This window comes from Petaurus breviceps, unplaced genomic scaffold (assembly GCF_028583685.1).
Source record: "Petaurus breviceps papuanus isolate PSGF00001 unplaced genomic scaffold, PetGlider_PUasm1.0 37, whole genome shotgun sequence".
Classification (NCBI taxonomy): domain Eukaryota; kingdom Metazoa; phylum Chordata; class Mammalia; order Diprotodontia; family Petauridae; genus Petaurus; species Petaurus breviceps.
Genome location: NW_027186296.1, coordinates 1,142,486 through 1,158,423, shown reverse-complemented (window position 1 = coordinate 1,158,423; position 15,938 = coordinate 1,142,486).

Below are 15,938 nucleotides of genomic sequence, written 5' to 3'. Positions count from 1 at the left end.
TGTATTTCTGTGGCCAAAAAGGCCAACAGAATCTTAGATATCATCAAGAAAGATATTGAGAAGAAAAAAAAACAAAAGCAGCATTCTATCTTATAGATCATATAGATATATGATTCATATGAACCTGGAATATATTTTTCAATTCCTGCCATTGCACTTTGAGAAAGATATAATAGAGTTGGAGAAGGTTCAGAGAAGGGCAAACAAAGGATCAAGGGGCTGCCTTATGAGGTCAGATTAAAATGATTAGGATGCAATCTGGAGAGGGTATATCATTCAAGATCATAAAATTGTGAAGGGTATGGATGGCCTGAGCAAGTACTCTTTCAGTACATTTTGGAATTCTAGAATGAGGAGGCATCTCCCCTTTGAACTAAAAAAAAGACCAGTCTGTTTTCAGGTAAATGAAAAGAAATACTACATAGTACAGTAGTTTGAGATAATAATTACCCAGAAATTTAGTAAAAAGAAAAAATATAAATACACTCAAAGTTTTAAGTAGATTCATGGATTATTTATCCATACTACATTATTAAGGAGATCTAAGCATGACAGAAAGAGAGCAAAGCCTATTTGAAAGAAGTTAGTTTTGTCTAGGTTTTTTTTTTGAAGGTAAAATATCTTTTATTATGATTCTACTTTTGCTTTTCAGCATGCTTAAATAATTTACTTGTGTTTCTACCAACAAACAAAATTTATTTTTGCAATGTTATTTATTATTTTCATTTTATTTTATTTTTAGCATCATGCTGATTCCATTTATTTCTTTTTTCTTAAGAGTATCTTATTTTTTCCAATTACATGTAAAGATAATTTTCAGCATTCAATTTTACAATATTAAGTTCCAATTTTTTCCCCTCCCTCCCCTTTCTCCTCCCCAAGACAGCATACAATTTGATACAGGCTATACAATCATATTGAACATATTTCCACATTAGTCATATTGTGAAAGAAGACTGAACAAAAGGGAAAAACTATGAGAAAAAAAAAAGAGAGAGAAAATAATGCACTTCGATCTGCATTTAGACTCCATAGATCTTTCTCTGGATGAGGATAACATTCTATCTCAAGTCTTTTGGAGTTGTCTTAGATTATTGTATTCCTGAGAAGAGCTAAGTCTATCAGAGTTGGTCATCACACAGTGTTGCTGTATACAATGTATTCCTGGTTCTGCTCTCTTCACTCACCATCAGTTCATGTAAGTCTTTCTACGTTTTTCTGAAATCTGCCTGCTCATCATTTCTTTTAGCACAACAGTATTCCATTACATTCATATACCACAACTTGTTCAGTCATTCCCCATTTGATGGACATCCCCTTAATTTCCAAATTTTTGCCACCACAAAAAGAGCTGCTATAAACATTTTTGCACATGTAGGTCCTTTCCCCTTTCTTATGATCTCTTTGGGATAGAGATCTAGAAGTGGTATTGCTGGGTCAAAGCTATGCACAGTTTTATAGCCCTCTGGGCATTTGTCTAGGGTATTGAAAAAAAAAGTGATTGAAATAAATTGACATAGCAAATGATGAACTCTGAGATATTATTAACAAGAGATGTAAAAAGGATAACAAAGCAGCTTTACTGGAAAAGAGGTATCTGATGGAAACCATCAAGAGATTTCTTTGGAAAAGTAGGCTAGGGAAGGTCCTTTCTAAAGATCCTTAAATTCTATACAGAGCATATTTAATATGATAGGTGATAGGGAGTCACAGATCCTGAGCAGAACCTTTATATTTGTCTAATAGTTCCTTTTCCCATCCACTATGTGTATGAGCTCTCTCCAGTTGAATGTGGAGAGATGTCCACTTCAATAATTTATTATATCCTTAAGAATAATTGAGAAAAGAAGACATAAAAAGTCTGAAGACCAGCTTAGGCTACATAGATTAAACTAGCATTTAAATTTCATGTACAGTCTACTAAATCATGAAGGATGAAAAACATTTATATAGCAGCATCTCTTATGTGACAAATATCGTAATAAGTGTTTTACAAACATTATCTCATTTGACCCTCATGACAACTTTGTAAGGTAGATACTGTTATTTCCCCCCTTTTACAGTTGAGGAAACTGAGACAGATAGAGATTAAGTGACTTGCCCAAAGTCACACAACCAGTATATCTCTGAAACCAGATTAGAACTGAGTCTTCTTGACTCCAAGGTCTGCTCTCTACTCTGCGCCACTTAGCTACCTCTGGTACATTGTCTGATAAATCAATGTAGGTAAGCTGTTTCAAAATATTTTCACTACTGGACACTTGGTTGGTATGTGCCACACACACACACACACACACACACACACACTAAATAATATTTTCTTTTTCCAATTACTTGTAGAGAGTTTTCAACATTCATTTTTTTAATTTTTTTTAAAGCAATAGGAGTTAAGTAACTTGCTCAAGGTTACACGACCAGTTATTTTGTGTGGGTGCCAAGTATCTGAGGCTGGAACCAATTCCAGATCTCCCAACACCAGGGCCAGCAATCTTACTCACTGCTCCACCTGGCCGCCCCAGCATTCATTTTTTTTAATAAAATTTTGAGTTCCAAATTTTTTCTCCTGACCTCCTGCCCATACCCCCTCCCCAAGATGGAAAGTAATCTGATATAATTTGTACATGTGAAGCCATGTAAGCATATTTCCACATTAGTCATACTGTGAAAGAAGAAACAGAACAAAAGGTAAAAGCCATGAAAAGACAAAAACAAAAACAAAAAAAGTGAAAATAGTATACTTTGACTTGCATTCAGTCTCCATAGCTCTTTCTCTAAATGTGAACAGTATTTTTCCATCATAAGTCTTTTGGGATTGTCTTGGATCATTGTGCTGCTAAGAAGAGTTAAGTCAATTATAGATGATTATCACACAATATTGTTGTTACTATACACAATATTTTCTTGTTTCTTCCCAATTCACTCAGTATCAGTTCATGTAAATCTTTCAAAGTTTTTCTGAAATCTGCCCACTAATCATTTCTTACAGCACAATAGTATTCCATTACATTCACATACCACAACTTGTGCAGTCATTCCCCAATTTACAAGAATCCCCTCAATTTCCAATTCTTTGCCACCACACAAAAAAGAGCTGCTATAAATAGTTTTGTACATGTAGGTTCTTCTCCTCCCTCCCCCCCCCACCTTTTTTATTATTTCCTTGAGATACAGACCTGGTAGTGGTATTGCTGGGTCTAAGGGTATGAACAATTTGATTGCCTTTTAGGCATAGTTCTAAATTGTTCTCCAGAATGGATGGATCAGTTCACAACTCCACCAGCAATGCATTAGTGTCCCAATTTTCCCACATCTTTTCCAATATTTATCACTTTCCTATTTTATCATATTATCAATTCTGATAGGTGTGAGGTAGCACCTCAGATTTGTTTTAATTTGCATCTTTCTGATCAATAGTAACTTAGAGTATTTTTTTCATATGATTGTGGATGGCTTTGATTTCTCCATCTGAAAACTGCCTGTTCATATCCTTTGCCCATTTATCAATTGCGGAATGACTTGTATTCTTATAAATTTGACTTAATTCTCTCTATATTTTAGAAATGAAGCCTTTATCAGAAACACTTGCAATAAAAATTGTTTCCCAGCTTTCTGCTTTCCTTCTAATCTTGAATGTATTGGCTTTGTTTGTGAACAAACTTTTTAATTTAGTATAATAAAAATTATCCATTTCATAATGTGCTATTTCTTTTGTTTGGTCATAAAAGGTCTTTCCTTCTCCATAGATCTGAGAGGTAAACTATTCCTTGCTCTCCTAATTTGTTTATGGTATCGCCCTTTATGTCTAAATCATGTAACCATTTTGACCTTATCTTGGTGTATGGTGTGAGATGTTGGTCTATACTTAGTTTCTGTCACACTATTTTCCAGTTTTCTCAGCACTTTTTGTCAAATAGGGAGTTCTTATCCCAGAAACTAGAGTCTTTGGGTTTATCAAACAGTAGATTACCATAATCATTTACTATTGTGTCTTGTGTATCTAATCTATTCCACTGACCCACCACTCTATTTCTTAGAGTTTTATTGATTGCTGCTTTATAATATAATTTTAGATCTGGTATGGTCAGACCACCTTCTTTTGCATTTTTTTTTTCATTAATTCCATTGATATTCTTGAACTTTTGTTCTTCCAGATGAATTTTGTTGTTATTCTTTCTAGCTCTATAAATTTCTTTTGGTAGTTTGACCTTCCCATCCCTCCTCCCCAAGATGGCAAGTAATCTAATATAGTTTATACATGAATAAGCAAATTAATTTAGGTGGATTTGTCATTTTTTATTATATTATCTGGGCCTACCCATGAGCAAATAATATTTTTCCAGTTGTTTAGATCTGACTTTATTTGTGTAAAAAATGTTTTGTAATGGTGTTCATATATTCCTGAGCTTTTAGACCCCCAAATATTTTATATTGTCTATAGTTATTTTAAGTAGAATGTCTCTATCTCTTGCTGCTGGGCTTTGTTGGTAATTGTCGCAGCAAGCACCCCAAGCGTCCTCAGGGTCGCTGCCAACACAGGTTCTTAGATCTGCTTTGTTAAAGGAAAGCAACTCAAAATGGGTTAACAAGCTTACTTTAATCAGTCAAACATATATCGTTTACCTCGTTCAGGGGAAAAAGGTCAGCACCCCAAACTTCAAAGTATACAGGCAGAATTATCAAGACAGAAACAGATCAAGTAGACAGCTTTCCAAACTGTCTAACCATTACATCCATACCAAATCAACATCTGGGTTTCAACATCTGGGTTTTTCAAAGCTGGGGGGCTCTGGACATCGGCTTCCCAGAATCCATATCAAATCACAGAACACTTCTCAAAGTGAGCCCCAAAACAAAGCTACACATCAGGGCTTATATAGCCTTCTCCTGGCTCAGAGAATGTAACAACCTTATTGACTCACTGGCCAATCAAGAAGTATCTACTGAAAAACAAGCCTCCCACCCCAGGCTCCAGGTGCACTTTAGCCTAGGGGCAGGGAAGATCTTTAAAATTTACATTCCCATTACAGTAATATAAATAATTGCTGATGATTTATATGGGTTCATTTTGTATCCTGTGACTTTGCTAAATTTGCTAATTATTTCAAGTAGTTTTTTAGTTAATTCTCCAGAATTTTCTAAGTATTCCATCATATCGTCTGCAAAGAGTGAAAGATTCCTCATTACCTATTTTAATTCCTTCAATCTCTTTTTCTTCTCTTATTGCTAATGCTAACATTTCTAGTGCAATATTGAATAACAGTGGTGATAATGGGCATCCTTTTTTCACCCCTAATCTTGTTGGGAAGGTTTCTAGCTTAACCCCATTACAGATAATGCTTGCTGATGGTTTTAGATAGTTTTAGATACTACTGAATATTTTAAGGAAAGCTCTATTTATTCCTATGCTCTCTAGTGTATTTTTTTTAAATAGGATAGGGTGCTGTATTTTGTCAAAAGCTTTTTCAGCATCTTTTGAGATAATCAATAATGTTGGTTTTGTTATTGATATGGTTAATTATGCTAATAATTTTCCTAATATTGAACTGGCCCTGAATTCCTGGCATAAATCTCACCTGGTCATAATGTATTATGTTGGTGATAAATTGCTACATTCTCTTTGCTAATATTTTATTTAAAATTTTTGTATCAATATACATTAAAGAAGTTGGTTTATAATTTTCTTTTTATGTTCTGGCTCTTCCTAGTTTAGGTATCAGAACCATATTTGTGTCACAAAATGAATTTGGTAGGACTCCTTCTTCATCTATTTGTCCAAATAGTTTGTATAGTATTGGGATTAATTTTTCTTTGAATGTTTGGTAAGATTCACTTGAAAATCCATCTGGCCCTGGAGATTTTTTTTCCCTTATGGAGTCTATTAATGACTTGTTCAATTTTTGTTCCTAAAATGAGGTTAAGTATTTTATTTCCTTTTCTGTTGTTGTGGGCAATTTATATTTTTGTAAATATTCATCTACTTCACTTAGATTATTGTATTTATTGGCTTGCAGTTAGGTAAAAAAAGTTCCAAACAATTGTCTTAATTTCCTTTTCATTGGTGGCAAATTTATTCTTCTCATTTTTTTTTGATAGTTATACTTTGGTTTTCTTCTTTTTTAAAAAAAATCAAATTAAATAAAGAAGTATCCATTTTGTTGGGTTTTTTCTTCATAAAACCAGCTCTTAGTTTTATTTATTACTTCAATAGTTTTCTTACTTTCAACTTTATTAACCTCTCCTTTGATTTTCAAAATTTCTAATTTGGTGTTAAATTGGAGTTTTTAATCTGTTCTTTTTCTAGTTTTAAAAATTACATACCCAATCCATTGATCTGCTTTTATTTTTTTTCTATTTTATTCATGTTAGAATTTAGAGATATAAAATTTCCCCTAAGTACTGCTTTGACTGCATCTCATAAATTTTGGAATGTTGTGTCATTATTGTCATTCTCTTTGATGTAATTATTTATTATTTCTATGATTTTCAAAAAACACTTATTGAAAAAAATATTATTTTCATTCAGGTATTGATGTGGTATACAAGTTGGAATTTAAGAGACTTAGTTTGATAGTTAATTAAAACCTGCATTCAGGTCAAGTGAGACAATTGTTCAAGCTGACCTTTGGCTTAATGGATGGAAAAAATCACTAGGGATAATGGAGAAGACTTCACTTTTGACATTGGCATAACCTTATATTCAATATTTATTCTTTCATTGTACCCTGACATTTTTGCCAGCAAGAACATTCAAGAATTAGATTGTCGATTTATTTTTGTGGCAAAATGTTCTCCATTTAGTAGATGCATATGTTTCAAACTCAAATGACTTGACTTAAAATTCAAGCAAAAAATGTTTGAAGTATAGTCATTTGATAATAATTTACATTAAAATAAGCAACATACTTATATTTAATGTGATCCACATCTTTGGCTTGCAACCCAAGAGTGTAGCAAACCAAAAGCAACCTGATTTCACAATATAGTTCCCAAATGAATTAAAATTTCATTCTTTTTGTTATTGTATTTTGTCTGTTCTGTTTGATTCACTCCTCCTCCCCCCTTTTTTTTTCAGTGAGCTATACAACTCACACAATTTTTTTCATTATGACAATCGCAAACACTTTGAGAAAGAAGAGTTGGGTCCCTGCCAAGAGCCAGCTCTAGGTTTCAGTGTATATTTCTGCTTTCATAAGCCAATTGTTTTTCCCTCCTCTCGCAGGGACCACTAGCTACCTTATTACCAGAAAGAATGACCCCTTGACAGCACAATTGAGATCCAGAAATTCCACCAAATTGTAACATCATTGATGCCAGTGGCATCAAAATTCCAACCATGATTCAGAAGATTAGAAAGACAAATGCATTTGTATACATAAGGTCTCCATGTTATTTGATATTTTCCTTGTGCTATAGAGAAACATATCCTTTAACTTATTTATTGCTTTTCTTTGTCTGCAGCCTTTTCACTACCAATATTCTTAATACACTGGGGTCTCCACAGCATGAAAATCATCCTTTAACTCTTTACACAATTTTCTACCTTTATTTCATGTATAATCCATGAAATTAGACCGCTACTTTTTCCTCTATTTATATCTCATTTATCCCTCTCTTATTTGTCTGTAACCATTGGGAAAGTAATGGTCGCAACTGCTATTTGCTAAGTGATATATACAAAGGATCAAACAAACGGGGCGTGGGTGATAAAAGAGAAGACAGATCAAAACTAAAATAAATGGCCCACTTGTCCAGGCTTCCTGACAGTATTCATTCAGTTACCTCTAAAATGTCTATAGTGTTTAGCACTTTTATCAAATAGCATATAGATACGATTCTAAAGGCCCTTGTGGAATAAATATTTCTTCCAACCTAATTTTAGTTTTTTGTGGAAAATATACCACGCCATAGTTCTCTTTAATTTCCTGCAGTATCTCTGTCTACACAGGATTTCCAGCTTAATCAGTGAAGCGAAATAAGCAGTCAATTTAGCTAAACTACCAGTATGACAGATTTATCCAGTGAGTGGATTATTTTGTTTAACTGAATTGACCAAATTGACCGGTTGTTTTGGGTTTTGTAGACAATCTGACAGCTAGAATGAACGTGTTGAGTGTCTTTGAAATTATGGACTTGTAGCATGCTTTGGGGCTACTTTTCCTAACCCCTCTCACACTGACAGGCTAGATCCCCAGACTTCCCCTGATATATCAAGCCTCAGTGTTCTAAGGGTAAGTATGAGAGGTTTGGGTGTGTTTTTATAATGCTGTAGCTCATGAGCCCCCACTGGTGTGCTTCCCCTAGTGAAGTACACTCATTTGAATATTTAATAACTGATGGCTTTCAGTGGTAGATCTAAAGAGAAAGCTTTGCAAAAATCAAGTTCACATCACAGACAAAATGGATATCATTAAGGTTAAGGAAGTAAAATCTTTTAGCATCAAATGGGGAGGATAGTTTTAGGTACTGATCTGAAAGCATGGGAATAGCATTAAACCCAAATGTATGTGTGTATACGTGTGTATGTATTGTGTATCTATGTATACACACAAACATATATATATATTTCCCTGTCAATTCCCTCCCATGAGGGAATTTTGACCCAGGAATTGGAGGGCTACTTTGGATTGTAAAAAGGAAGCTCCATCCTATTTCTAGAAATCCACCTGAGTTATCTAAAGCACCTGTTTAGTCAATTTTCCCACTCCCACCCCCATAATAAAACAAAAAGTCTAGAAGTTATGATTCAGGAATATCTCTTTAACCTCTGACCAATGACATTTATAGCCAAGAAGAAACCCAATAGCATATTTTTCTTACCCTTTTACTGTTTTTAGCTTGTGTCTGGCAGGGTGCCCAGAGACTGTGATGGTAGGTCTTCAGATAGATCTTTAAGTTCTTTCTCCTTGCCAATTACTATCACTCAAATACCCTCATTACCAGTGGGTATCTTAAACTCTGGGTAACACCTCCCTTTTATTCCACTTCCAGAAGTACAGCTTCTAAAATTGATGCTTCTATTAATGATGCTGCCAAGCCAGCCATTTGTCAGGCTCAATGGATGAAACTGATTTTAAAGTTTGACAACTTCAGAAAAAGTAAACAATTCAATTGTAAAGAGGTTTGATGGACAAAACATTATTTCTCCTTGAGATTTTATTCATGTACTCAGTCAGTTATCAAATCTTTTTAAGTACCTACTATGTACAATATTCTATTGGTGGGTGAGGAAGAGATGTGAATATAAACAAGCCCTTGCTATTTGGGGAATATGCAAAAGAAACCATGTTGTTGGACATGAACAAAGATCAAGCATACATTAGAATATGGCAAGTGCATGAGGAAAGGGCTTCCTAGCACAAAGTGCTGGAAAGTCAAATGAAGATGAAAGGGAATCAATTCCAGCTGAAGGCAAAGAGATAATAGGTTTAGATTTTGAAAGGAACTTAAGTGGGTTTCTGCTTGTTGGCTTGACGAAGGTCTGAGGAAAGATTACTTTCAGGAGATAGCAATGGAACTAAGCCTTAATGAAAGATAGAGATAGGAGCATAATGGTTCATTTGTAAATTCAAGGAAAAAACAGAAAATTGAGGACCAGAAAACTGATTTGTGACTTACTAACATAAAATTTTTTTTTCATCCATTCATTCTTTCCTTCATAAGAACAAAGGGACTATTTTTCACTTCTGTGATACAGTCACCCTGAGTCACACTGTATTGTCTTGAGCTTGGCATACCCACAGTACACATGAAGTCAAGCCAGGAAATGACCAGTTCTGCTAGGCCTGGGGGGAGGGAATGTTGTGAGTAGTCAATTGCTACTTCACTCCCAATTCGCTTCCCACTCCAAGCCCCCTACTTCCTATCTAAGGTGCATATGACTTTATGCCCAAAGATGAACCAAGGTATTCTGATGCATTGTACCAATGTACCAATGTACCAATTCAGGGTTTAACTTAGTATAATTTCTTTGATTCTTAGCAATTATATCTTAGGTTTCTGTCAATGTGTTTCCTGTATTTCTCACCCTAATTCAAAATCCTGAATTAGGAGGGAAGGGAGGATCCATTTCATGCCTAGGGAACAATAAGAATAAAGATATGGAAGTAGAACACAAAACACATTAAAGGGATGACACACAACTGAGTTTGGTTAGAGACTGTGAAAGGGAATGGTTTGACAGAAGGCTGGAGAGCTAGATGTTTCAAAGGACCTTGAATGTGAAGCTAAAGAGTGTGGACTTTATTTTGTAGGCAATGAGAAGTCATTGAAGGTTTTTGAATAGTTCAATAACAATACAATTTATGCATTAGGAAGATAAATCAAGTAACAGTATAGAGGATAGAGAGGGATACTGAAGGACAGGACAGCTATAAATAGGGTATTGCAATAGCCCAAGGGAGAAGTAACGAGAATAGTGGTGATAGTCCATCAATATGTCGATAATCATTTTACAGCACCTACTATGTGCCAGGAACTGTGCTAAGTACTGGGGTTGCAAAGAAAGGCAAAAGACAGTTCCTGCTTTCAATGGAACTAATGGGGGAGACAACATGGAAACAGTTATGTACCAGTGGGATAAATTAGAGATAATCAATAGAGGGAAGGTGTTAGTTAGCATTAAGGAGAATCAGTAAAGGCTTCTCATAGAAGGTGGGGCTTAAATGGAAGCCAGGAAAGCTAGGGGATAGAGATAAAGAGTGAATATATTCCAGGCAAAAGGAATAACCAGTGACAATACCTGGAGTCTGGAAGTGAATCTTATGGAAGAAACAGTTCAAGTCCAAGTTCAAAACACAGAGCAGGTTAAAGCTTCTCTACCAATCAGCTGTGGGATTGGGCCATTTGTGGCCATTGAACTGCCAGCCCAGTGAGATTGTTGTTGCTATTGTTAGTGTTTGTCCTTCATTCTTGAAAAGGACCATGGCATCAGGAAGGCGATGCCATGATTTGCAAGTGAATTGGATTTAAGTGAGGGAGGGCCGTGCAGTCACCAGTCTCACTTTCTCCTCTGGAGCCTTCTGAATCCAGTGCCAAGACATAGGTCAGGATGACCAAAGATGGCCCCAGATGCAGAAAGAGAGGAAGGATAGGAGGGAAGGTAAGGGTTAGAAAAGGAAGGCAAGAAGGAAGGAAGGAGGGAGGGAGGGAAGGAAGAAAAGAGGGAGGGAAGGAGGGAGAGAGGGAAAGAGGGAAGGAAGGAAAGGGGAAGGGAAGGAAGGAAAAAGGGAGGGAAGGAAAGAAAAAGCTGCATAGGAACTGACTGCATTGAAACTGAAACTGGTCAGCTTAGTGGCCAGTGAGGCAGATCAGGCACATCAGGAAGGTGATGCTATGACTTGCAAGTGAATTGAGTTTAAGTGAGAGAGGACTGTGCAAAATCACCAGCCTCACTTTTTCCTCTGGAGCTATCTGGGTCCAGTGGGAAGATAGATCAGGATGACTGGAGATGGCCCTCCTGAGTGAGATAGGTAGAGGAGGAAGAAGAAAAGGAGGAAGAGAAGGAGAAGAAGGAAAAGGAGGCCATGTTGACAAATACAGATGCTGTCCACCAAGATGGCATCTTGATATTGAACTGGCTTTGAGGTAAGCCTAGTTGTGGGTTCCTCTAGAAAAAAAAATCCCATAGGAATCATAAAATCATAGACTTGCAAGAAAACTTAGAATCATAGAATCTTAAAATTGGAAGGGACCTCAGGGGTTATCTAGTTCAACCTTTAGTTGAACCACAACTTAAATAGATGTGGGGGTCACAAAACCCCCTGCTGGTCACATTGTGTTCCAGGGCCATATGTTGACTTAGAAAACCACATATTAACATTATCTATGTTCCACTGTACTTTATTTATTTTGATAAATATTTTCTAATTACATTTTAATCTGGTTGGCCTCCTCAGGAGTGTTGTGGGCCACATATGGCCTGACAGTCAACAAAATGTTTGCCATGTCTGCTTTATGACAAGAGGTCTTATAACTTCCACCTGGAGATCTGCAGTGATTGGAAACTCACTTCTTTAAACAGCTGAATCTGCCTTTCTCCTTACTAGCTGTGTGACCCTAGGCAAATCACTTAGCCTCTGTTTGCCTCAGTTTTCTCATTTTTAAAATGGAGATAATAAAAATATCTACCTCCCAGGGTTGTTGTGAAAACCAAATATGATAATTATTATAAAGTGTTTCGCATAGCACATGATACATAGTAAATATTACGTAAATGTTATTTATTGCTGTAGTTATTATGATAGTGCTTTCAAGTTTGCAAAGTATATTTTATATATCAATATATACATATTATATAATATAGTAACTTGATTTGATCCCTATGACAATGCTGTGAAGTATGTGTTGTTATTATTATAGCATTTTACAGATAAAAAAACTGAGGCCAAGAGAGATTAAATGATTTCCCCAAGTCAATAACATTGAAGGTACAATTCAATCTTAGCATGGAGTTCCTCAGCCATGTCCCCCAAATTTCCAAGTTCTTGCTCCTCTGAGTTAACCCCAATTTCTTCAAACAATCCTTGTACGACATAGTCCCCAATTCTCTCACCTCGTGGTTACCCTCTCCTGATACATTATAGCTGGAAAATATTCTGCCTCAGATATGATGCTCAGAACTTCAGACAATATTCCAGAAATGGTTCTACTGGGACTGAGCATAAAATTACTGCTTTTTCCTTCAGTCTGGATGCTATGTTTCTATGAATATAGCATAAAATTGGGTTAGCAATCTTGGATGCTCTGTCATTGTTGATTCATACTGATCTTAAAATGATTCTAAACCCTTACCCCCTTTTCATACAAACTGTTATTTACCCCAACCAATGTTTTCATAGTCAATTTTTTTAATCCAAGTGTAGGACTTCATATTAACCTCTGCTAAATTTCTTCTTATTAGATCTGGTTTATTGTTTTAGCCAGTGGAGATTTTGAATGCTAATCCTGTCCTCTAATCTGTTAACTATCCCTCCTAACTTTTTATCATCTGAAAATTTGATTAAGAAGTCTAATTCACTGATGAAAAAAATATTTAACTTCTTAGCCTTAAGACTATATCCTTGGGGCACTCCATTCACAGAATTTCTTCCACAATGATATAACAATCCATTAGCCAATATTCTTTTAGACTCATCCTTCAATGAGTTCTGAATCCTCCTCTACTATCATCTAACCAACCCTTTCCATTTTGTCCATAAGATTATCACAGGAAACTGTCAAATACCTTGACAAAATCCATGTATTCTATGCCTAAAGAATTGCTCTGACCTACTAATCAACCCCCCCCCCCCCACAAAAAAGTAAATGAAGTTACCTTGGCAAGACCTGTCCTTATTAACCCATGCTAACTTTTAGTGCTCACTGCTTTCCTTTCTAGATGATCAGCTATTAAAAGTCCAGAAAATAATTACAGAATATTATAGCTGAAAGAAATCTTCAAGATCATCTAATTCAATGTCCTCACCTTTCTAGAAAAGATCCTAAAATTTAAAGCGATTAAGTGACTTGCCCAAGGGCACACAGATAATTAATGACTCAGGCTAGGACTAATCCGGGATTTCTAACTCTTTGTCCAATGGTCTTTCTGCTACAAGGAAAAAAGAAAAGAAAAGAAAGAAACAATAACTGCAACAAAAATCAGGTAACTTAAACTGCTTCTACAAATTGATCTAGAATATATGTGGTATTTGAGATTAAAAAGCAAAACAACCAAATAACAAAACTATATGTATCCTAAGACTTGTAAAACATGAAAATGGGCTATCATGGGAGATTGCTGAATAGACACACATTTTTAATCAAATGGGAGGACATCTAATTTTAAAAAATTATTGGCCACAAAGCAGGATGATAGATTAGTTCTTTCTAGTCCTATAGTACCATTTTCCATATTTAAAATACCATGACCCCTCCATTCCTCTTTCACATGGCTCTTAAAATGTCATTTTCCCCACAAAGTTTTCCTTGACCAATAGAAAGTAAAGTGATTATTTGTTTCACTCCAACTACCTAGTTGGCATAAAAACCCAATACAAATACTAAACACTACAAAGTATAAATATTTGCTTATTCATGGACTACTCCATTGTTACTATTACATCAGCTCTACTGTACAATACTATGTTCCACTAACTTTTTATGTGTTTTTTCCATGAACTGTTAAACTTCTAGGTGGTGGGATCAAGTTAACCTGTTGGTATAATTTCTACATAACATAGATACCATGTACTATTTAGGTAATTGATTGATATTATTTCATAATAATAGTCATGCAGATGACAAAATGCTCTAAATCACTACTGATTAGAGAAATGCAAATCAAAACAACTCTGAGATACCACATCTCACAAGTCAGATGGGCTAAGATGATAAAACAGGAAAATGACAAATTCTGAAGAGGATGTGGAAAAATTGGACACTTATGGATTGCTGGTGGAGTTGTGAACTGATTCAACCATTCTGGAGAGCAATCTGGAACTATGCCCAAAGGGCTATAAATAATTTCATACCCTTTGACCCAGCAATACCACTTCTAGGGTTGTATCCCAAAGAGATCATAGAAGTGGGAGGAAGACCCATATGTACAAAAATATTTATAGCAGCTCTTTTTGTGGTGACAAAGAATTGGAAATTAAGGGGATGCCCATCAACCTAAGGGAATGGCTAAACAAGTTGTGGTATATGAGTGTAATGGAATACTATTGTGCTATAAGAAATGAGGAGAAGATGGACTTCATATTTACCTGTAGAGGCTTATATGAACTGATGCTGAGTGAGAAGAGCAGAACCAGGAGAAATTTATACACAATTACAGACACAACATATGTGTGACGACCAACTTTGATAGACTGGACTCTTCTCACCAATGCAGGGTTATAAGACAATTCCAAAAGACTCATGATGGAGAGAGAGAGATCTACATTTAGAGAAAGAACTAGAAAGAACAGAGTTTGAATACAGATTGAAGCAAATTACCTGCTCTCTTACTTTTTCTTGTTTGGTTTTCTTTCCTCTTTCCCATTGCTCATTCCATCTGATACAATCTTTTATAACCTGATTAATGTCTAATGTGAAAGTATTTACAGATCCTATACTTGATTGCATGCCGCCATGGTGGGAGCGGGGGGAGGGAGGGGAGTAGGGAGAGAAAATTTGAAACTCAAGGGATTGTGGAACTGAATCTTGTACACTAAAAGTGAGCAAAAATATTAATAAAGACAAAAAATAATACTCATGGAGAGCATAAGGAAAGATACATATGGAGTAGAAAATCACTCCTAGAGTTGGTTATTATTACATTGAAATATGGGCAACAGAGAACAAAAAGTAAAAAATGACAAAATCCACTAAATTCACTATCCTTTTTCAGTTTACATCTGGATGAAAAGCTACCATTTTTATGAACATTTAATAAAAATATTCTACTTTAATGAACATCTATTGTACTTATCGAAAATAAAACAAAAGATCTCCCAAAGGTGCGAATAATCTGAAAGGGGAAGAATGTTTTAATCTGAGGGAATTTTTGCTTTATTTATATTCTCAATTTGTTATTTCAAAAAACTGAGCATTTTTCATTTGTTCTTAAAGATTTTTCTGAAAATGATGCTACTTGGGACTAATTTATCAAGCTAAATATGAAATGGGAGTGGAACTTAAAGTCACAATAAATTTGAAGTGTGTTTTAATTATGAAAGTTAAATAATTAAACCCTGGGGATATTAGAAGAATATACCACGCAGAAATACAACAAACACCCCTCAGAACTGAAGAAGATAAAGTTGGAGGGGAGAGTCAGAGAAAGACATGAAGACATGGATGTGAGCATGTAAGTGTGTATGTGTGTGTGTTTGTGTGTGTGTGGGTGTGTGAGTGAGTGAGAGAGAGAGAGAAAGAGAGAGAGAGAGAGAGAGAGAGAGAGAGAGAGAGAGAGAGAGAGA